An 8,584-nucleotide genomic window follows, 5' to 3' on the forward strand; every position below is an offset into this window, starting at 1 on the left:
GATCATATTGATCACATTTGGGGGCTGGCCATTCGGCCATGCCTGAACCTTTCACTTATGTATTTTCAAACGGTAGAGTTTCTACACTCCATAGATTAAGGTGTGGAGCTCTGCTGTTCCTCATGAATTAATGCAAAGTACTACTGTTTCTCTATTCAATTCAACTTATTCCGCTTCTAAGATATTCATTCGCACTTCAATATGAATGTGATGAACGTGACAATCATCATCATTCCCCCACGAACGCGTGCCTGACAACCACTTCTGCTCCACCTTAGATTGAATGAGTATCTCTTGGATCTCTTAGTCAGAATCTTCGTGGTAGAAGCTAGATTGATGGCGGCATTCATGAGAGTTTGGAAAGTCTAAACCCTGTCTGTGGTATTCCGAGTAGGACTCTGGGATTGAATGACTGTGACGAACTTCAAACTCGCGAGTGCTGGGCGTAGTGACAGACGCAAAAGGAGGGTGAATCCTATTCCAGTATGATCGAGAACCTCAGATGATTAGCCGTGCTGTGACAGAGCATTTGGACCATTTTCACAAGAGGATAAGATGCAGCCATTGACCACGGTGATGCCTCCAGATGATTAGCCATGCAGTGACAGCGCATCGGACCATTTTCACAGAGAGGATGAAAAGTAGCCATTGACAATGGTGGTGTCCTTACATAAAGCCAGCCATGGAAAGGAGTAAGACTGGTTGCATGAAGACAGTGGGAAAGCAGAGATTCAGAGGAACGAAAGCATCTCTATACGCTTATCTGAAATTCTCACCAATGATATACATAAGTATCTTTATCTTTATTTTCTGTTTATTTATTATTATTATTCGAAAACTCCATAACCATTTGATATCCGCCTGACTGAGATTTACAAGGTGACCATAGCTTGCTTCACACCAACAATCTCCGTGGGATCGACCCTTACTCACGTAAGGTTTTATTACTTGGACGACCCAGTGTACTTGCTGGTTAGTTGTATCAAAGTTGTGAATGAAAAATAATTTATTAAGATGTGCGTACAGAGTTTTTGGCGCCGTTGCCTAAGATCACAATTTCGTGCACCATAGGTCGATCCCGGATGAGATCTGCTGTGGTGGCCGGAGCAGTCGTGTTCGACTTGTCTTTAATCAGCCCGGGTCGTACAGCTCGACCCAGGGCATGAATAGATCTTTCTAGGCTTTGACTGCCTTTAGATTGGGCTGTGTCCCTTTATTTGGGCCTGTTTGGGCTCTCTGTGGCGATTTGGCCGAACTCTTTGAGAAGAGGTCGGGAATTCTAGACCTGAGGAGGTCGGTCGACTTGTCTTTAATCAGCCCGGGTCGTACAGCTCGACCCAGGGCATGAATAGTGCCCCTGCTTGAGTGCGGTCTTCCTTTTGAGGTCGTGTCTTTTTAGACTTCGATCTCTGTTTTGGGGAAGCCGAGCTCGAGCATCTTTGTTGATCTCGTTGTAGAACTCCTATTAGTGACTTTGAATGCAGAGCGTTTTTCTCACTCTTTTTAATTGCACGCACGTTTTGCGTTTCCTTGGAAACGTGCGAGAGTAAAACCCTATTAACTCTTTTGCCGTCTCCTTTGTTTCCCTCTTTGTCTCTTTATTTGAATTTCAAAGCCTCTTCCTTCAATTTATTCTTTCACTTTTCTTTTAGACTCTTTGCTTAGTGCTTCGTTCTTTCTTTGCTCGGACAGTGATTGCTTTGGCGTGGTTTCATCGTTTGCTTTCGATTTCTGAGGGTTTTTCATCTTCTCTCTCTTCTACTTTTCACGCCGTTTTATTTTGCTTGTGTTTGTTTGGGGATGAAGAAGTTTTTGATCTTTTGTTTGGATTTGGAAAGTTAAAATCTTGTCTGCATCGTTGTGCCTGTATTGTGCGCTTGAAGGGTTTATTTGGTTTGTTGCTTGTTTCTGCCCTTTTTACTTGATCATAGATCTTCTTCTATCTGTATCTTGGAATAATAGACTGTGAATTTGAGTAAAGGTTACATCTTTCTGATGATTTCTACACGCTTGCTGTTTGCTGTTTTTGCATGGATTTTCTTTGTCAAAGAAGGATTGATCTTTTGTGTTTTTTAGGGTTTAGATTGCAAGATTTTTCCCGAATCTTTACTTTGTTACTTCCTCCAAAGGATGCCCCTGGACCTTGGTGTGAGTCCTTGGGTCTCCTTTTACTATTGTTTTTGAGTCTTTTGACATTCACATGCTATTGTCCGAGTTATCTCTATACTTTGTCCGAGATGTCTCCTATTTTGTCCGAGCTGTTTTGATTAGTAACCCATTTTTTCTTTTTCTCACTGTAGGACTTAGTTGACCCATGTTTCTTCGCAAAAATATTGTTGAGATGTCTACCAAGGTTCCAGATGGCATGTCCGACTGGCTGGATTCTCTTGTCTTGATGTGTGTTTCCGTGGTCGATTCCGAGTACTGTGTACGGCTTAGGAGGCATCATAGGATATGTAGTAATAGAGATCAGGAGAAAAACTATGAATTGGTAGTGCCTGACCCTGAGGAGAGAGTTTATTTTCCTTCTCTGACTCGGGGATAACGTCCCTTCTTTTATGCGTATGATTACTTTTTTAGCCAACTGAACATCACCCTTCCTTTTACTTCCTTTGAGACCGACTTGTTGTGGTCCTACAACATAGCTCCTTTTCAACTTCACCCGAACTCGTGGGGTTTCATAAAAATTTTCCAACTGCTGTGCCAAGAACTGGATGTCCGACCTTCTCAAACTCTCTTCCTTTACCTTTTTGTTTTGACGAAACCCGGGGCAGCTAAGAAGAAGGCTTCCTGGATTTCTTTCCGAGCTGTCCAGTGAAAGAAAGTTTTTTCTATGTACGATGAGTCTTTTAGGGATTTTAAGAACTTCTATTTCAAGGTCTGAGCTGTTGAAAAAGCTCAGCCTTTCTTCTTGGACCAAAATAATGAACCTGCCTTCCCCTTATGCTGGCAAAAGAATGTGGTAGTGTCTAGGTATACTTGGGAAATGTTGGATGAATTCGAGCAGGATTTTGTACACGTGCTAGAGGAGAATTGGGGAGAGCCTCCTCATCTTGATACGAAGAGGTTCTTGAGGGACCCCTCCCTTCTTTGCTCTGAATTGGGTAGCTGCCGATTTTTTTTTGGTTTGTCTTTGTTATTTTGTTTGTTTTGTCACTCCATCCTTTTTTTATTTGCAATTTCTAGTTTTTACTTTGTTTTCAGCGATGGTAAAGACCACTGATTCTATGAAGGCCTTTAAGAGGGCGAGAAAGGCGACTGCGGCCCAGAACATTTCGGCCAAAGGTCTTGGGGAGGGGTCTTCGAAGGTTACGCTGGGGAGGTCGACCTCGGACACTTCTGGGCCGAGGAAGGTTATACCAACTCCTCAGGTTCGCCTGGCTTCTTCTGATCCTCCCCACCAAACCTCTGGTTCTGCCTCTCCTTCTGCTACAGGTCCTCTCCCCAAGAAGCAAAGGAATGTCGAGCCTTTCAATCTGGATGCCCCTGATTTTGATGCTGTGGGGTTTGTAGATAACCAGATCACTCCTTATGGTCGACTTCCTATGGACGATGTTTCCATTCTTCGTTATTTGAATTATATTACTGATGAGCGGATAATTTATACGCTTTTTGGCATTGTTTTTAGTATATTTTTAGTAGAATCTAGTTACTTTTAGGGATGTTTTTAATAGATTTTATGTTAAATTCACATTTCCGGACTTTACTATGAGTTTGTGTGTTTTTCTATGATTTCAGGTATTTTCTGACTGAAATTGAGGGACATGAGCAGAAATCAGATTCAGAGGTTGAAGAAGAACTGCTGATGCTGTTGGATTCTGACCTCCCTGTACTCAAAGTGGATTTTCTGGATCTACAAAACTCGAAATGGCGCGCTTCCAACTGTGTTGGAAAGTAGACATCTAGGGCTTTCCAGCAATATATAATAGTCTATACTTTGCCCAAGTTTAGATGACTCAAACTGGCGTTCAACGCCAGCTCTCTACCCAATTCTGGAGTTCAGCGCCAGAAATGGATCAAAAACCAGAGTTGAACACCAGAAATGGATCCAAACCTGGCGTTCAACTCCACAAATGGCCTCTGCACGTGGAAAGTTAAAGCTCAGCCCAAGTACACACCAAGTGGGCCCCGGAAGTGGATTTATGCATCAATTACTTATTTCTGTAAACCTTAGTGACTAGTTTATTATAAATAGGACCTTTTACTATTGTATTAGACAATCTTTGGACGCCTGGTTCTTAGATCAGAGGGGCTGGCCATTCGGCCATGCCTGGACCTTTCACTTATATAATTTTTAACGGTAGAGTTTCTACACTCCATAGATTAAGGTGTGGAGCTCTACTGTTCCTCAAAGATTAATGCAAAGTACTACTGTTTTCTATTCAATTCATCTTATTTCGCTTCTAAGATATTCATTCGCACCTCAACCTGAATGTGATGAACGTGACAATCATCATCATTCCCTATGAACGCGTGCCTGACAACCACCTCCGTTCTACATTAGATTGAATGAGTATCTCTTAGATCTCTTAATCAGAATCTTCGTGGCGTAAGCTAGAATGATGTCGGTATTCAAGAGAATCCGGAAAGTCTAAACCTTGTATGTGGTATTCCGAGTAGGATTCAATGATTGAATGACTGTGACGAGCTTCAAACTCGCGAGTGCTGGGCGTTAGTGACAAACGCAAAAGGAGGGTGAATCCTATTCCAGCATGATCGAGAACCGACAGATGATTAGCCGTGCTGTGACAGAGCATGTGAGCATATTTTTCACTGAGAGGAGGGGATGTAGCCACTGACAACGGTGATGCCCTTGCATAAAGCCAGCCATGGAAAGGGGTAAGACTGATTGGATGAAGATAGCAGGAAAGCAGAGGTTCAGAGGAACGAAAGCATCTCTATTCGCTTATCTGAAATTCTCACCAATGAATTACATAAGTATTTCTATCCCTATTCTATTAATTATTATTCGAAAACACCATTATCAATTTATATCTGCCTAACTGAGATTTGCAAGGTGACCATAGCTTGCTTCATACCAACAATCTCCGTGGGATTCGACCCTTACTCACGTAAGGTATTACTTGGACGACCCAGTGCACTTGCTGGTTAGTTACACGGAGTTGTGAACCATGGTCTTGGCATCATGTTTTTGGCGCCATTTCCAGGGAAAGAAAGAGCAATGAATTTTACATAATTAAAGTGTAATCACGATTCCGCGTACCAAGTTTTTGGTGCCGTTGCCGGGGATTGTTCGAGTTTGGACAACTGACGGTTCATCTTGTTGCTCAGATTAGGTAATTTTCTTTTTGTTTTGTTTTCAAAAATTTTTCAAAAATCTTTCAAAAATTTCTCCTTTGTTTTCAAAAAAAAAAAAATTAATTAAAAATATTTTCAAAAATATACTTTTCTTCAGGATTTTTAAGAATGAATTCTAGTGTTTCATGAAACATGTTGAATCCTATCTGGCTGTAAAGCCATACCCAAACTGCTTTGGGATCGGTATTCAACTAATCACTCCAGTCCATGTAATTATATACTAAAGCTTGGCTGGCTATTAAGCCATGCCTGACCCTTTGATTGGAGCTTTAGAGCATAAGATTCCTGGAATTCATATTAAAAATTTTGGAATCCTTATTTTTCTTTTTCAAAATAATTTTTCAAAAAATATAAAATAAAAATCCAAAAAAATTTAGAAAATCACAAAAATAAAAAATATTTCATGTTTCTTGTTTGAGTCTTGAATCATGTTATAAGTTTGGTGTCAATTGCATGTGCATCTTGCATTTTTCAAAAATTTCATGCATTCATAGTGTTCTTCATGATCTTCAAGTTGTTCTTGGTAAGTCTTCTTGTTTGATCTTGATGAGTTTTTGTTTTGTGTTGTTTAGTGTTTTTCATATGCATTCTTGAATTCTTAGTGTCTAGGCATTAAAGAATTCTAAGTTTGGTGTCTTGCATGTTTTCTTTGCATTAAAAATTTTTCAAAAATATGTTCTTGGTGTTCATCTTGACATTCATAGTGTTCTTGGTGTTCATCTTGACATTCATAGCATTCTTGCATGCATTCATTGTTTTGATCTAAAAATTTCATGCATTGCATCATTTTAGTGTTTTTCTCTCTCATCATAAAAAATTCAAAAATAAAAAAAATAGCTTTCCCTCTTTTCTCTCATCAAATTCGAAAATTGGATTTGACTTTTTCAAAAATTTTTAAAATCTAGTTGTTTTCTATGAGTCAAATCAAATTTTCAATTTAAAAATCTCATCTTTTTCAAAATCTTTTTCAAAAATCAAATCTTTTTCATTTTTCTTAGTTATTTTTGAAAATTATAAAAATATTTTTCAAAAAGATTTTTCTTATTTTTACATTATATTTTCGAAAATAACATCATCAATTAATGTTTTGATTCAAAAATTTCAAGTTTGTTACTTGCTTGTTAAGAAAGATTCAAACTTTGAGTTCTAGAATCATATCTTGTGATTTCTTGTGAATCAAGTCATTAATTGTGATTTTAAAAATCAAATCCTTTTCAAAAATATCTTCTTATCTTATCTTTTTCAAAATTTGATTTCAAAATATCTTTTCTAACTTCCTATCTTCTTATCTTTTCAAAATTGATTTTCAAAATTGTTTCAACTAACTAACTAACTTTTTGTTTGTTTCTTATCTTTTTCAAAACTACCTAACTAACTCTCTCTCTCTAATTTTCGAAAATATCTTCCCTCTTTTTCAAAAATTCTTTTTAATTAACTAATTATTTTAATTTTTTATTTTAATTTTCGAAAAAACCACTAACCTTTTTCAAAAACTATTTTCAAAAATCACTAACTCTTTTTCAAAAATATTTTTTCGAAAATTCTTCTCTCTCCTCTCCTTCTATTTGTTTATTCATCTACTAACACTTCTCTTCATCTCACATCTCTGCTCTCCTCACAAATGTGTTTCTTTCCTTACATTACACCCCTATTCCTTTTCTTCTTCTACTAACAATAAGGAACCTCTTTACTGTGACATAGAGGATTCCACTTCTTTTCTTGTTCTCTTCTCTTTCTTATGAGCAGGAACAAGGAAAAAGGCATTCTTGTTGAAGCTGATCCAGAACCTGAAAGGACTCTGAAGAGAAAACTAAGAGAAGCTAAATTACAACAATCCAGAGACAACTTGATTGAAAATTTCGAACAAGTAAGGGAGATGGCAGCCGAACCCAACAACAATGCAAGGAGAATGCTTGGTGACTTCACTGCACCAAATTCCAATTTACATGGAAGAAGAATCTCCATTCCTACCATTGGAGCAAACAATTTTGAGCTGAAACCTCAGCTAGTTTCTCTGATGCAGCAGAACTGCAAGTTTCATGGACTTCCATCTGAAGATCCTTTTCAGTTCTTAACTGAATTCTTGCAGATCTGAATTCGAACAAGTAAAGACTAATGGAGTAGATCCTAAAGTCTACAGGCTCATGCTTTTTCCTTTTGCTGTAAGAGACAGAGCTAGACTCTGGTTGGATTCTCAACCTAAGGATAGCCTGAACTCTTGGGATAAGCTGGTCAAGGCCTTCTTAGCCAAGTTTTTTCCTCCTCAAAAGCTGAGCAAGCTTAGAGTGGATGTTCAGACCTTCAAACAGAAAGAAGGTGAATCCCTCTATGAAGCTTGGGAAAGATACAAACAGTTGACCAAAAAGTGTCCTTCTGACATGCTTTCAGAATGGACCATCCTGGATATATTCCATGATGGTTTATCTGAGCTATCAAAAATGTCACTGGACACTTCTACAGGTGGATCCATTCACCTAAAGAAAATGCCTGCAGAAGCTCAAGAACTCATTGACATGGTTGCTAATAACCAGTTCATGTACACTTCTGAAAGGAATCCTGTGAGTAATGGGACACCTATGAAGAAGGGAGTTCTTGAAGTTGATACTCTGAATGCCATATTGGCTCAGAATAAAATATTGACTCAGCAAGTCAATATGATCTCTCAGAGTCTGCATGGAATGCAAGCTGCATCCAACAGTACTCAAGAGGCTTCTTATACAGAAGAAGCTTATGATCCTGAGAACCCTGCAATAGCAGAGGTAAATTACTTAGGTGAACCTTATGGAAACACCTATAACTCATCATGGAGAAATCACCCCAATTTCTCATGGAAGGATCAAAAGCCTCAACAAGGCTTTAATAATGGTGGAAGAAACAGGTTTAATAATAATAAACCTTTTCCATCATCCACTCAGCAACAGACAGAGAACTCTGAACAAAATGCTTCTAATTTAGCAAATCTAGTCTCTGATCTTTCTAAGGCCACTGTGAGTTTCATGAATGAAACCAGGTCTTCCATTAGAAATTTGGAAGCACAAGTGGGCCAGCTGAGTAAAAGGATCACTGAAATCCATCCAAGTACTCTCCCAAGCAATACAGAAGAGAATCCAAAAGGAGAGTGCAAGGCCATTGACATAAGCACCATGGCCGAACCCAAAGAGGAAGAGGAAGACGCAAATCCCAAGGAGGAAGACCTCCTGGGACGTCCAGTGATCAATAAGGAGCTTCCCTCTGAGGAACCAAAGGAATCTGAGACTCATCTAGA

At 38.9% G+C, this 8,584-nt stretch overlaps 1 non-coding gene across 1 annotated transcript; it reads right to left on the reverse strand.

Moving 5' to 3' along the window:
- Positions 1 to 7,595: 7,595 nt before the first annotated feature.
- On the reverse strand, positions 7,596 to 7,703 carry LOC148544410 (small nucleolar RNA R71). The gene has a single exon (XR_015900944.1). It is a non-coding gene; the product is annotated as a small nucleolar RNA R71 (small nucleolar RNA).
- Positions 7,704 to 8,584: the final 881 nt, after the last annotated feature.

This window comes from Arachis ipaensis, chromosome B9 (assembly GCF_059453495.1).
Source record: "Arachis ipaensis isolate K30076 ecotype BB chromosome B9, ASM5945349v1, whole genome shotgun sequence".
NCBI lineage: Eukaryota > Viridiplantae > Streptophyta > Magnoliopsida > Fabales > Fabaceae > Arachis > Arachis ipaensis.